Consider the following 16,540-nt stretch of genomic DNA (forward strand, 5'->3'; position numbering starts at 1 on the left):
ATAGCAGTGACGTTTCTCGCGTGATCGTCTTCTCAAACATCATCCACGTCCCTAGCGTGATCTCCATTAAGTCTTCCCTACCAGTGACGTCATTTTGCATGCATTTGCATATGCACGTCTGCACTATGTTACAGTAAGACTTTAAATGATTCCTGATTGGTGTAGGGGAGATAGATGACATTTGTTTCATGAAAGAATGACTTCCTGCTCCTTTCCTCACTTACGCACTCTGTTGTTTCAATTTTATTTAAAAATAGCAACTTGCATTCAGTTAATCGTATGCAGGAAATAGTTTATAAGTATTGCGCTTTGGCATTAAATACCTATAAAAGGGTCGATGTGCCGTAAAACAGATATGACCCAAGGATGTGAGTTTATCACTGTTTGGTGGAAGGCACTAATGCTCTCGGGAGAAAGGCACGAACTCACCGATCCCTCTAAGTTATGGTTAAAAGTAGTGACTTATGCTCATTTAATGATCTGCAAATAATTGTCTATTAGTGTTGCGCATTGGTGGTAACTACTAGTGTTGCGACAATTAATCAGGAATCGAGAAAATCCGAACTTTTTGAGTATCAGAATCGTTATCAACATCTGAAAAAAAATGTGCCTACTTTCTGATGCCAAAAGCGAATCTTTTGTCTTTTTTTATTTTGTTTAAAGCAAATTCTTCCACTGCTGATAATAAAATAAATATTTATTGATTTTTAAACAACCAGTAAAGCTAAAATCCATAGATCATCCCCCACAAACATATTTTTACGCTTGAGAAAATATATATATATGCACATTTTAAGACATGTTTTTTTTACGGTAATCAGGAACACTCTGTGTGTTTGTCTTAATTTTTACTTTTTTTAGTGAAACTGATCTGAATTGTTTGGGAGCAAAAGTTGTTTTGTTGCTTCTATATCGGAAAAACAAAAACAAAATATTGAATTTCAAGTGAAACAAATAGTACCTACGTAATTCTCAGGTCTCAAACAGTAACATATCCAAAAATTACAAAAAACCATTAAGATAGAAAAATGGTTATTAATGCGAACAGAAATTTGTGAAAGGCAGCAAAATCACTATAATACGCTTCTTAAAAAGAAGAGTTGACAGGGGAGATAATTAAGTTCTTTTGCTTGCGTCATGTGATGAATGTAATTTAAAATGTCAGACAAATTTTATTCCTGATATAAACTTTATCGAATAAAATTTATTAATTTTTCATTAAAAATTATTTTTCTACCTGATCATTTTTCATAATTTTTGAATATGTTACTATTTATGACATAATTATGTAGGTACCATTTTGTTTTACTTGAAATTCAATTTTTTTTTTTTTCATTATCGTAATATAGAAGCACCGTTGTTGCTAGTGCTGCCCTCTCTTCACACAAACAGGGGGGCAGTGACTCCTTAGGATGAGAAATGCATCTTGATTTATTTATTTTTAAAAAATTTTATTTATTTACTTTTTTTATGTTGGTCACTCACATCCATGATAACTATAACAAAAGAAATGACAATCAGAACATTTTCTGATTGTTGCGATTGGCTCTCTTGACATATGCGGGTACAATCAAAATGACCTTGCAGTTTTTTTTGTGTATTTACTTTTTTGGAATTTCAAAAGTATTAGACCCGCCTGACGTGTGGGTGAATTTTAATTTACACCTCAATTGAATACGCCATGTTTGGGTGACTGACTGTCTTTATGAAGTTTGTCATTCGGAAAGCTGAGCGGGACTTTCTACAAATGAGTTTCATAGAATGTGAATAAAAAAATGCATCGAACAGGTTTACGTAAAGGAAATATTGCGTAGAATCTTTGAAAACGGATAAGGAATAATCAAACGCACTTTTTTTTTTTTTTTCAAGTGTGGCTTCTTTGATACAGCAGAGGCGCATGCAAAAATGTTTTGTTTTGGTTTAGGAGCAAATGAATCCTTCAAAGCTCAACGTTACAATAGAGCATGTACTCATATTATTCCTCAGACTACCATTTTCATTTTGAGTGTTATTTTCATAACGTTTCACTCGACGTAACCTTCGATGTAAAATTCAGTTGTAAACGTTACACTCTTCTGGAGGTTGAAGGTTCAATTTTCAATGCCGGCGACACCTAAACTGCAATTGCAGGTTACTTAGGACTGCTACCCGGTCGTGGCTGATGGAACAAGAGCATACCACTTCTGCGGATTAAATAAACGGTTCCGTTCGAAATCCTATGCAGATTCCCAGTGTGCAACAGAGATTCCCATATTCCATGTTTGACAAGAAAGCCTTGAAGAAGGTCGAAGGTTACATCAACCAAAATGTTGTGAAAATAACACTCAAGATGAGAACAGTGGTCCGAATGATACAAGTAATCGATCCTCATCTAAAAAAAAAACTCGGACGTATGTACTGCTAGAGTGACGGAAAAAGAAATCTCAACAGAACTTTTTTCGAACCTCACAAAACATAAGGTACAAAAATGTCATAAACTTTATAAAAATGTTTGATATCTACGATGTTCGGTGCTTAGAAATGTTCGTTGTGTTCATCTTAATGATTAAATGAGCAAAGATAATTCTTATTTGAAGTTGTCCAGTTTGTGCAACAAAGATATTTTTATTCTTGTCCATGGAAAGAAATCACTAAGATTTTTTTGTTTTTTGTTTCGTTTTTTTTTCTAAAAAAAAAAAGATCTACATTTTTTAATTTTGTATTAACATGATTTGCAAATAAAGTTAAAAAAAAATCAAAATATTAATTAAAACAAAACATTGTCACAAAAATGTATTCTAGAGTTTTTTTTTTTTTTTTTTTTTTCGTTTTTTTTTAAATTTATTTATTTATTGTCTGTTTATTATTTGTTCAACAATATGGATTTCACTTAAGACCAAACAAATGCAAATTCTTCCAAACTTCTATGAAATACCTTCGATTCATATTTGACAAAATTGGTCGGAAATCAGACCCGGGAAATGTTCAGGCAATAAAGCTTATGGCAGCTCCAAAGGATGTTGCAACACTATGATCCGTTCTGAGCCTTGTAAGTCGTTTTGATTCCTTCTTACCCAAACTGCAAACACCCGTCTGAGCTTCAATCTATGATCACCCCTCACCAAAATTTCAAAAAAGACACACATCTAGCTGAAACCACTGTCAATAATTTTCCCCACTCTTTATCTGTGCCTAAATCAAAATGTAGATTCCATGAACAAAGCTTCTTTCTTAGAAGTGCACGCCGGTGGAACTTTCTTCCGTTTGCCTGTTTCCCATCTGACTACAACTTGGATGTCTTCAAGTCCAACATAAACAAATTCCTGATAAACCAGCCCCTTAAGTAAGACACTTTATCAAATCTCCAATACTAACAATTACTACGATACTATCTATCCCATTGATTACTATACACGCAATAACCCTTATCCCCGAATGGTTTCCAGGCCTTGATAAGTGGTGACCACCATGTAAAAAAAAAAAAACTGCACAAGTTACGGGGGCCTCTAAATAATCTTTTACATAAAGATACCAAATGGAACTGGTCAAGCACATGCAAAGAATCATTTGAGAAAATCAAAACTTCTTGGTTCTGATCTATTGCTGACATACTATGATCCGTCATTAGACATTACTGTTGTAACGGATGCTTCAAACTATGGGGGTCGGAGCAGTAATATCATATTTTTCTGATGGCAGCAAAGAAAGCCATCATTGCACATGCATCAAAGTCGTTGACATCTACTGAACGAAGGTATAGTCAAATTGAGAAAGAAGCCCTAGCAATTATCTATACAGTAAAAAAAATTCACAAAATGGCCATGGTTTTACTCTGATCACAAGCCACAAGCCCTTAATAAGTATTTTTGCTTCCAGAGAAGTTCCAGTGTATTCCGTCAACCTCGTACCAGAATATAACGTAATCTTAACTTTGCGAGCCGTGTTATGTGTGTGTGTAGGGGGGGGGTCTTATTTTGAGTCAATGTTCATTTTTACGGCACATCAGCCCTTTTGGGGAGTTTATTAAATAAAAGCAGGAACATACCTTATCTCTTCCTCACTTCTCTTGACCATGTCGACTCGCCTGGAACAAAAAGCTCATAACAACGATGCAAATCTCATTTTCTGGACAAACAGGACTTTATTTCACGGCCAAATGGTGCACCCCTGTTTTTAATCCGACAACTGTTTGTCGGACTCAAAACTTGAACTGAAGACTCCTCTGAACACGTGCTTCCTCCTTTTTATTTTACGTGTGTGGGGGGGGGGGGCTGTAATTCCCGTTAACTGGCTCACACCCAAAATACACTCATTGACCTGTCTCGCAACACGGGTGCACGAACTGTCAATGGAAATTAGTTTGATATGTCCTTCCTTGACTTTCCGGCACCTACCCAACACAAGCAAGAGTTCAACTCCGTATCACATTATTAACACACAACGCAGCTGATTAGCAGGTTTCGCCGATTATAATTACTAAATTCTGCACAGAGCACTTTCTTGGTTCCGTCTGATAATTATCGCTTTGTGCAACATGTTACATTACTAGCATATAACGTTACTAGCAAGTTACTCAAAGTTGCCCCCCTTTTTTTTTTTTTTTTTTTTTTTTTTTTACACACAGGCATCACCACATTATCAAGGCTAAGAGGCCACTCAAGGATAAGGGTTAAAGTGTACAGTAGAAATTGGACAATATAGTAATCATTAGTAATGATTAATTGATAACTTATATGGAATGGCCCATCAAGAACTTATTTACGTTAGTTAGACTTGAAGACAACCATATTGTAGTCAGCAGGAAAACGGAAGACAATTCCACAGGCGTGCAATTCTAAGAAAGAAGCTTTGTTCATGGAGTCTACGTTTAGGTTTAGGCACAGATAAAGAGTGGGGGGAATTATTGATAGTGTTTACAGCTAGACGAGTGTTTCTTGTGAAAGTTTGGTGAGGAGGGACCATAGACTGAAGCTCAGTCGAACACTTTCCATGAAAATAACGATACATCAGAAACAAACTCGCAACATCTCTTCTGTGAGATAGAGGTTGCAGGGAAGAGAAAAGGACATCTCCTACGAGGCTATGAACTCTATTTTGAACTCTATCAACGGAGGACAAATCCTTTCTAGCAGCTCCTGCCCATATGTGGCAACAGTATTCCATCCTTGGACGTACCTGGCTCTTATATAGATAGAGAATAGCATCAGCAGTGAGATATCTTCTGGATCGATAGAAAGATCCTACCATTTTTCCAGCGGCCTTGGCAACAGATTTGATGTACGTATTCCATTTAAGATCAGGAGTAATGGTTATAAAATACGCCTCGTTATTATATTTTGATTCATGCGGATTTCATATTTATTATTATAGAGCCAATTCTCTTTATTATTATATTGTATCAAATATATAATAGTGAATATTATTTTAATTCGAATTCGTATATGGATATATGTGCAGACAAACACGTATGCATTAAATTATTAGAGCATTACTTGTAATCAGCAAACGTTTAGTACTATTAAATAAGCAACAGTACTATTAACTCAGACAACAGTGTTATTAAATAAAACAACAGTACCAATCGAAGCAATGGTTTTATTACTTCGATTGATGCTGTTGCTTATTTAATAGTACTGTTCTTTAATTTTGCTACTCTAAATTTTTATTATGGTGATAGCAATGGTACTCTAAATTTTTATTATGTGGATAGCAATGGTACTCTAAATTTTTATTAATTTATTATCCCATATATCATTTTCATTTAATCATTTCATTCAAATTTTATTATTGTACAGGCCTCTACAGACAAACATATCTTTAGTTGACCTTAGACAACTAAATATTTTTGTTAACTAGCCAAATAGAAAAGTTGCTAGCCTCATTCCCAACCTTCCCAGAAGGTAGATACAGCGCCTAGCCTTCCTAAATGGTCACCCATATTTCCACACAGTTATCCTTCTGCCTGGGTCAAAATGACCTCAACTTACCTACATTTATCTGTTTTAGAAATATACTAGCAGGGCTACCCGGCGTTGCTCGGGACCGTATAAACAATGAAAAAACAAAAGCAGATATTGAACATATGTTTTATTCTTAGGGGAGAGGAATCTTTCATCTCAAGTTTTAGCATTACAAACAAACATTTGTCTTTTATATATATAGATAATGACAGGTTTTTTGGGCCCCCCCCCTCGAAGATAACTGATCAGTTGACCAACTTCTAGTGGTCCGTTTGACATGAAATTTCGATATTTGTCATCCGGGTGATGGGGCTTCGATATGATACCAAATTTTTCAAGTTTGGTTCCGTCTTTCAAAAGTTTTAGCGTTACAAACAAACATACATACACACAGACGTTTGGCTTTTATATATATAGAAGACTAGCAGGGCTACCCGGCGTTGCTCGGGACCGTATAAACAATGAAAAAACATAAGCAGATATTGAACATATTCTTAGGGGAGAGGAATCTTTCATCTCTATGTATTATTTGTTTTATCTACCCTAAGTTTTAGCGTTACATACAAACATACAAACACACAGACGTTTCGCTTTTATATATATAGAAGATAATGACAGGTTTTTGGAGGGCCCCCCTTGAAAAAAACTGATCAGTTGACCTACTTCTAGTGATGCGTTTGACGTGAAATTTCGTTATTTGTCATCCGGATGATGGGGCTTCAATATGATAGCAAATTTGTCAAGTTTGGTTGTGTCTGTCAAAAGTTTTAGCGTTACATACAAACCTACATACACACAGATGTTTGGGATTTGGGGGGCCCCCCTTGAAGAAAACTGATCAGTTGACCCACTTCTAGTGGTCCGTTTGACGTGAAATTTCGATATTTGTCATCCGGGTGATGGGGCTTCGATATGATACCAAATTTGTCAAGTTTGGTTCCGTCTGTCAAAATTTTTAGCGTTACAAACAAACATACATACATACATACACACAGATTTTTGGCTTTTATATATATAGATTATTAACAATAGTTTTCCGTCTGTGTATACCCTTTTCCTTCTCCACTATGTCTATCTGTATTTGTCCATTTTTTTTCTGCTTCTTACTATTTTTTCTTTCCTTTTCTTAATTTTGCTTTTCATATTCTTTGCTTTCTCTGGCTTTCCCTTTCGCAATTTCAATTTTAATCTTGAATTTTCCTATTTGCTAAAACACCTTTGCTATTTTATTAATTTTTATTTATCGCGGACTATTATCCTCATCTTTTCTTAGTTGTTTCACGACGTTTCGGCCGACTATTCCTCTGGCCTTCGTCAGGTGGCAATGTGGTGAGACGACAACAACTATGCAAGGCAGTGAATGCAGTCAGGAGATTCGAAGTTCCTATCCGTCGCGGTTACCACCTGATGAAGGCCAGAGGAATAGTTGGCCGAAACGTCGTGACACAATTAAGAAAAAGATGAGGATAATAGTCCGCAATAAATAAAAATTAATAATAGTGATTTCAACAGTTAAAAACAAATACATTGAGGATATTGCGAAGGCTGCTGCAAAGAAGGTGGGTTCCCTCTATCGAGCTAGAAGACTACTCACACCTGAGATTATCCTGTATTTCTACAAAGCCACCATTCGCCCTTGCGTAGAGTTTTGTTGCAACATCTTGGCTGGTGCGTCTACCATTAGCACCTCCCTCTTGGATAAGGTCCAAAAAAAGAATTTTCAATCTAATAGGCCTAGCATTACAAGCATATGCTGTATTTTTGTGGACATCGGCAATATTACATACCTAATGTGCTTCAACAAGTCATATCTTTTTTATTTGGTGGTCAATTTTTAAAAGAATTACATTGATGAAAAGAGAATAGAATAAGCATTTCAAGGATGTTAATTTATTTTTCTTTTATGCGTTCAATATTTTTATGCTCCAAGTTAAAAATGAAAAAAAAAAAACGGTAAAAAATTACGACAGCAAAAAGGAAAACAGCTTTTTCAATGTTTACATTTCATATGTTACGTTTGGATATATATGCACGGGGTTAAATTTGATTGGATATGGCTGACATTTTACAGGCAAAGAAGTCCATCTCTACTGGTGTTTGCTTTTTATTTTTACGACCACATGAAGCAAAGTTGACAAAGAATATTTCAAAATTGATAAGATTAATCGGTATATATCATCCATTTTGATATAAATAATAGTTTCAGAATTATTTTCATGTATAATATGTAAATATTTGATAATTATTGTGTGGAAATTTCTTTAAAATGTTATCTTTTATAGAAATTCAAATCGCTTAAAGGGAAACGATGACAGTGACGGTTAGTGCATAGCTAACCATCGCTGTCAGCGTATTAACGAGTTTGTATTCTCTTAAAAATAGAAAACTGTTTTTTCTGCTTTCAAAACAGAAGCAGAAAAAAAGTTTCATTTTTTTATTCTGGGTTTGTCGATTTAAAAAAAATATTTTCAAGTTTTTCAAATTTGATTTCCAAACAATACTATTTAATTGTTTTTAACACTTGTAGTACAAGTGAAAAAGTAAAAAATTAACAAAATGTACTAGGTACATACGTTTGTATTTTAGTGGTAAAAAAAAACCAAGCAAGCAGATAAATATATAACAAATAAAAGGTACTTGTGCACTTATGCTACCATGCTGAAATAACGTTATTATTTAGAAACCCATTCTTAACTTGGGGAAGGAAGGGTGTTTTGTTAACTATTCTGTACTTTCATCTAATAATTAAATAAAATATATCATGAAACTTGAATTTATTTTTAACTCATTGTCAAGACCATTTTTTCGAATCTGTAAAACAAACTCGTTTTTTTTTTTTAACTGGAGATATCTAAATAACAATAATAATTAGACAGTTCGATAAAGATGCAATTCTCTCTCCTCTGATCTTGAGCATGTAGTACAATGGGGAAAGGAGTGGCTGGTTACTTTTAATGCATCTAAAACCAAGCTTCTCTCTTTACATGATCAACATTCTAATCCACATTTGTCATCAATTGAAATGAATGGCTCTCGTCTTCAGGAGGCCTCAAGTTTTGACAAGCTTCTGGGCTTGACCATTACTCCTGATTTTAAATGGAACACGTATATCAAATCTGTTGCCAAGGCCGCTGGAAAAATGGTGGGATCTTTCTATCGATCCAGTAGATATCTCACTGCTGATGCTATTCTCTATCTATATAAGAGCCAGGTACGTCCAAGGATGGAATACTGTTGCCACATCTGGGCAGGAGCTGCTAGAAAGGACTTGTCCTGCCTTGATAGAGTTCAAAATAGACTTCGTAGCCTCGTAGGAGATGTCCTTTTCTCCTCCTTGCAACCTCTATCTCACAGAAGAGATGTTGCGAGTTTGTCTCTGATGTATCGTTATTTTCATGGAAAGTGTTCAACTGAGCTTCAATCTATGGTCCCCCCTCGCCAAACTTTCACAAGAAACACTCGTCTAGTTGTAAACACTATCAATAATTCCCCCCACTCTTTATCTGTGCCTAAACCTAAACGTAGATTCCATGAACAGAGCTTCTTTCTTAGAACTGCACGCCTGTGGAATTGTCTTCCGTTTTTCTGCTTTCCGGCTGACTACAATATGGTTGTGTTCAAGTCTAAAGTAAATAAGTTCTTGATGGGCCGTTCCATATAGGTTATGTAATTTGCCAAATTTTCATTACTAATGATTACTATATTGACCAATTTCTACTGTACACTCTTTAACCCTTATCCTTGAGTGGCCTCTGGGCCTTGATAATGTGGTGATGCCTTTGTAAAAAAAAAAAAAAAAAAAAAAAAAAATGTTAAAGTGACATGATGTGGCCTCATTTGAAACCACACAAAAGATCATAACCGTGGCCAAAAATTTTGACCACTTCCCTGTTCTTTGTAACAATCCAGCAATGCATTTCGAAGGTGCTGGCAATGGTCCTGTGTCATAAATTTGATCGGTAAAGAGCATGAGTTGTACAGCGGCGCATCTCCGATCTCGCTCGTTGAACATTGTGTCACTTTCAAACATGATAGACGGCTCCTATGGCTCTTGGGATTTGTATACAACTGGCCAACTAGTAGATTGCAACAAAAAAAGAAAACCGTTTTTTCATCAAATGGAAATGAAATCATGCCGTCTTTTGTGTTGTGGCAATTTTATCGTTCAACCCTGTACAATTCAAAGATTTTCTGGCTGGATTGATGCTGCCAATTTTTGCTCGGGACAAGTTTTTTTTTATGGAAATTGCTCCTGACAAATCATGAAGCCACTTGATGTAAGAAGCCAAAAATTAAGGAAAAATAATGTTAACACCACTTCCTGCATTGCTATAGCCTTCTTATACGCTTATATGTTTAAGAAAAAAATAAAATATTACTTCAGGTCAGAGATTATCCAACAATAAATGTTAGCCAGATAGATTTGGACCCAGAAAACAGCAATTCTCCCTCCTTTGTCAGAAACATCGCTTATGGAATGTGAGGATTAAAGAACAGAATAAGACCCATAAAAACTGCATTTAATGTTTGTAATCAGATATTTTTCTTCTCTTTACGACAGTTATTTCTTTTGTCCCCCCCCTTTTTGGGGGATCATTTTTCTATTAGAAAATTGTTTTTTGTTATATTGTAGCAATGCCGAATGACCTAAAAAATTATTATTATTATTGTTGTTATTATTGTTATTATTATTGTTGTTATTATTATTGGTATTATTATTGCTATTATTATTATTATTGTTGTTATTATTATTGTTATTATTATTATTGTTGTTATTATTATTATTGTTATTATTATTGTTGTTATTATTATTATTATTATTATTATTATTATTGTTATTATTATTATCATTATTGTTATTATTATTATTATTATCATCATTATTATTATTATTGTTATTATTATTGTTGTTATTATTGTTGTTATTATTATTATTATTATTATTATTGTTGTTGTTGTTATTATTATTATTGCTATTATTATTATTATTATTATCATTATTATTATTATTATTGTTATTATTATTGTTATTATTATTATTATTGTTATTATTATTATTATCATTATTATTATTATTATTATTGTTATTATTATTATCATTATTATTATTATTATTGTTATTATTATTATTATTGCTATTATTATTATTATCATTATTATTATTATTATTGTTATTATTATTATTGCTATTATTATTATTGCTATTATCATTATTATTATCATTATTATTATTATTATTGTTGTTATTATTATTATTGCTATTATTATTATTGTTGTTATTATTGTTGTTATTATGGTTGTTATTGTTATTTTTATTATTGTTATTATTATTGTTTTATTATTGTTATTATTGTTGTTTTTATTATTGTTATTATTGTTATTATTGTTGTTTTTATTATTGTTATTATTAAAGATAGTAAACGTGAAAAATGCAATGAAGGAAAAAATGTTTTGATTGCAAAAAGAATGTCAATTGTGGAATTTTAACATAAATCGAACAGATAATAATAAACGTAATTAGACTTGTATTGATTACATTAGGAATGAAAGTTTTTTTTATAGATTTAGAGTTAATCAGTTGGTAGTCAATCAGTTTGAGAGAGACAGACGAGCTGGTGATTGGTCATATTGGTTCTGAATCCCGGGGCAATGTCGGGGCAATGTCGATAGGAAAAGTGTGCAAGTTTCCAATGAGGAAATATCTGGAATAAAATTTGCTGAAAATATCAGGTTGACAAGAAAGTTTGGTTTTTAACTTATAAATTCAAATGAACATATTTCGGCTCAAACAAAAATTTATTGATCGAAATAAGCACATTCAAAATCAACACACTTTTGCCAATGCAAAACAAGTGTATTTATGTCAGTAATGTAAAAATCTTGCATTCTGGTGGCGATGAAGTTGCTGGAGGCATCTTTGATATCGCTTTGGTTTTTGAAACATTTCTGATGCAGAAAATTGTTGAGATGCTTGAAAAAGTGGTAGTCGGTTGGTGAGATGTATGAGTATGGCAGATGAGGTAGTTTCATAACCCAATTCTGTTCAACTTCTGCAAAGTCGGGCATTGTCGTAGAGGAGAATTGGTCCTTTTCTGTTGACTCATGTTGGATGTTGTTGAAGTTTCTGATGCATTCCATCCATTTGTTGACAGTACTTCTTCACCATAATGGTTTCGTCTGCATTCCAAAAACTAATGGATGAAACCGGTCGCAGACAACCAAGGACTCAAAACCAAAAACTCAGCATGACCTTCTTTTGGTGCAAATCTGGCTTCAGGAAATGTTGTGGAACTTTGTCAGCATCTAATCACTAAGCTGAGCATCACCGGTTGACATAAAGACCCCACTTTTCATAACAAAGTCACAACCCGATCGAGAAACAGGTTGTTCTTGTTGCATAAAAGAAAGGAAGATGACACTTCATAACAGCGTTTCTTTTGGTTTTCGTTCAATTCGTGAGGCACTGATTTATCAAGTTTTTGTCTTTCCATCCTTTTTTAAGTGGTTGGAAATCGTTGTACACGTTATATCTAATTCAAAAGCAAGTTCTGAAACAGTTCTGCATGGATTGGCTTTTTTTCTTCATTTTTTTTACATGGAGTTCACCACTTATCAAGGCCCGAAGGCCACTCAGGGATAAGGGTTATTGTGTGTACAGTAATCAATGAGATAGTATTGTAGTAATCATTAGTATTGGGGGGTTTTGATAGAGTGTCTTACTTAAGGGGGCGGTTTGTCAGGAGTTTGTTTATGTTGGACTTGAAAACGTCCAAGTTGTAGTCAGGTGGGAAACAGGCAAGCGGCAGAGAGTTCCACTGGCGTGCAGTTCTAAGAAAGAAGCTTTGCTCATGGAATCTACGTTTTGATTTAGGCACAGATAAAGAGTGGGGAAAATTATTGACAGTAGTTTCAGCCAGACGGGTGTTTATCACGAAAGATTGGCGAGGGGAGACGAGGGATTGGAGCTCAGACGAGCACCTGCCTTGGAAATAACAATAAAACAAGGATAGGCTCGCAACGTCTCTTCTGTGGGAGAGAGGTTACAGAGGAGAGAAAAGGGCATCCCCCACTAAACCACAAAGTCTATTTTGTACTCTGTCAAGGCAGGATAGGCTGTTTTTAGCAGCTCCTGCCCAGATGTGGCAGCAGTACTCCATCCTTGGACATACTTGGCTTTTATACAGATAGAGAATTGCATTAGTAGTGAGATATCTTCTGGAGCGGTAGAAGGATCCCACCATTTTCCCAGCATCCCTGGCAACAGATTTGATGTACGTGTTCCATTTCAGATCAGGAGTAAAGGTCAAACCCAGAAACTTGTCAAAACATGGAGCCTCCCCAAGACAGGATCCATCTATTTCAATTGATGCCAAATGGGAATCAGAGTGTTGATGATGTAAAGATAGAAGCTTGGTTTTGGATGAATTAAAAGTGACCAGCCACCTCTTCCCCCATTGTACCATGTGCTCAAGATCAGAGGAGAGAGAATTAGAACTTTTTCATTTACGGCCTTTGATGTGTTGCCATAGATGGTCGTGTCATCAGCATAGATGTCAACGAATGATTTAAGTATATGTTTTGGAGGTCATTGATGTAGATCAGGAAGAGAGTTGGGCCCAGGATTGATCCCTGGGGGACTCCAGCATTAATACTGTGGGCCTCTAATTTCTGCCCATCAACCACTACTCTTATGAACTTATCGGAGAGAAATGATTTAATGATTGAGAAAACATTTTCAGTAATACTGTAGCTGGAAATCTTGTGAAGTAGGCCCTTATGCCATACCTTATCGAAGGCCTTTGATATGTCAAGAGCAATTGCCCTGGAAAGGAAACATTTGTCAAGAGATTCAGTAATCCTATGTGATATAACCGTTAGCACATCTGCTGTGGATCTTGCAGAGCTGAAACCATATTGCATGTCACTAAGAAGGTTGTTTCTGTTGAGGTGGTTGACTACTTCTTTATTTAATATGGATTCCAACAACTTACTCATGACACACAGGAGACTTATTGGTCTGTACTGAGAGGGAGGTGACTTATAACCTGAATTCTTAAATACAGGGCATACTGATGAGGTTTTCCAGGGTGTTGGAAAGTACTTCTCCTTTAAACAGTTTTGTAAGGAGGCTTCGACTAAGGCTCTTAATTGATCGTTGTCAGCATCCGATGGCCGACCACTACACTCATCATCTCCAAGACTCTTGTCACCGCCACAAAATTTCTTGAACCACAATTGTGCTGTGCATTCAATAGTGGTTCCTGGGTCAAATGCTTTGTTGATATTGTGAACTGTTTCAGCAGCTTTTCGGCCTAGCTTGAATTAAAATAAGAACCTTACGCGAATTTGGTTTTTATCCATCTTGTATTCAACATTCTGAAAAGAAGACATAATTGTTTAAAAACAAGTGTACCTATTTTTTTTTAACGTGGAGAAAAGGAACAACAATAAAAATTGTCTCAGTCGTGAAAGATTTCTCCTCCACTGACAGAGCACCTATTTACAATGCCTCCCCACGGGACAGAGTTAGACACCAGGGTCGTTTTTTAACGTGGAGAAAAGGAACAACAATAAAAATTGTCTCAGTCGTGAAAGATTTCTCCTCCACTGACAGAGCACCTATTTACTATGCCTCCCCACAGGACAGAGTTAGACACCAGGGTCGTTTTTTAACGTGGAGAAAAGGAACAACAATAAAAATTGTCTCAGTCGTGAAAGATTTCTCCTCCACTGACAGAGCACCTATTTACTATGCCTCCCCACGGGACAGAGTTAGACACCAGGGTCGTTTTTTAACGTGGAGAAAAGGAACAACAATAAAAATTGTCTCAGTCGTGAAGGATTTCTCCTCCACTGACAGAGCACCTATTTACTATGCCTCCGCACAGAACAGAGTTAGATACCAGGGTCGTTTTTTAACGTGGAGAAAAGGAACAACAATAAAAATTGTCTCAGTCGTGAAAGATTTCTCCTCCACTGACAGAGCACCTATTTACTATGCCTCCGCACGGAACAGAGTTAGACACCAGGGTCGATTTTTAACGTGGAGAAAAGGAACAACAATAAAAATTGTCTCAGTCGTGAAGGATTTCTCCTCCACTGACAGAGCACCTATTTACTATGCCTCCCCACGGAACAGAGTTAGACACCAGGGTTGTTTTTTAACGTGGAGAAAAGGAACAACAATAAAAATTGTCTCAGTCGTGAAGGATTTCTCCTCCACTGACAGAGCACCTATTTACTATGCCTCCCCACGGGACAGAGTTAGACAACAGGGTCGTTTTTTAACGTGGAGAAAAGGAACAACAATAAAAATTGTCTCAGTCGTGAAAGATTTCTCCTCCACTGGCAGAGCACCTATTTACTATGCCTCCCCACGGGACAGAGTTAGACACCAGGGTCGTTTTTTTAACGTGGAGAAAAGGTACAAAAATAAAAATTGTCTCAGTCGTGAAGGATTTCTCCTCCACCGAAAGAGAACAAGAAATAGAAGTGCAGCATCTGGAGAACAGATACTCTTAAACAATTGTTACGTATCGGAACCCTATGTCAATAGCAATTATGTTACCTAGCAGGAATTTTGGTAAGGGTTACATTAGTACATGTCGCAATAACCTGGAAGGAAATGGAAATGGACCCATCTGCAGGTGATGTGATTGAAATAGTGTTGGGGGGGGGGTAAAATGTTAGTTCTCTAGAGAAAATGTGCTACAAATGCTGGTGTCGAAATATAGGAGGTGATGAATTTTTTAAAGTTAATCTGAGTCTTTCTGACTTCTAATTTCTGCTCTGGACGACAGTAACAAGCAAGATATGATCCTTTCTGGTTAATGGTTATTTTTCACTCACATAATGTGAATGCCCCCCCCCTCATTTCCCTGTTTTAAGAATGGCTTGTTCGCTTGAACATGTCTAATTATCCAACACAATGTGTTACATAGTGGGATCATCGGTCTGAATCAGGGAGCAAATGCTATATCGAGAGTTTACCCGTGTGTGTGTCTCTCAATTTCCAAATAGAAGAACAAGTGAGAATGAACTAACTTTAGCCTAGGTAGTTTCCCCTTCCCCATTAAAGATTCATCCCAAGTTAAACAACTACGAAACGGATTACAGTCCACACGCGAAAAAGCGAGAATCAGAGAATGAAAGACCACGCACGTATGTATAAAAGGAGGTTTTGTGTTTATTTGATTTCGTTTCTTGATTGCTACCCGGCGAGAACACACATGTGCAAAAGGTATGTGCTTACCATGTTACTTGGAATCTTCGGACTACTGTTTTCACCTCGAGTGCCATTTTTTTTCATAATGGTTCGATCGATGTAATCCTCAGACCTTCTTCAGGTGTATCTTGTCAGATTTGGGAATGTGTCCGTTGAATTCAGGAATCTGGACGGAATTTCAAACAGAATCCATTATTTACTTCACGGGGGTAACATGCTTCTGTTCTATCAGTCAGGATTGGATAGAGGTCCTAAGTAATTTGTAAATTAATAAATAAATAAATAAATTGTAAATAAATAAATAAATAATTTGTAAATAAATAAATAATTTGTAAATAAATAAATCAATAATTTGTAAATAAATAAATAATTTGTA

General features: G+C 35.5%; 1 protein-coding gene across 1 annotated transcript in view; it reads right to left on the reverse strand.

Annotated features, from left to right (window-relative positions):
* The window catches only part of LOC145243561 (phenylalanine--tRNA ligase, mitochondrial-like), an 81,047-nt gene that overhangs the window by 61,155 nt on the left and 3,352 nt on the right, over positions 1-16,540 (reverse strand). The window lies entirely within an intron of this gene.

This window comes from Euprymna scolopes, chromosome 22 (genome assembly GCF_053919585.1).
Source record: "Euprymna scolopes isolate OS-2025 chromosome 22, ASM5391958v1, whole genome shotgun sequence".
In the NCBI taxonomy this organism is placed as follows: Eukaryota; Metazoa; Mollusca; class Cephalopoda; order Sepiida; family Sepiolidae; genus Euprymna; species Euprymna scolopes.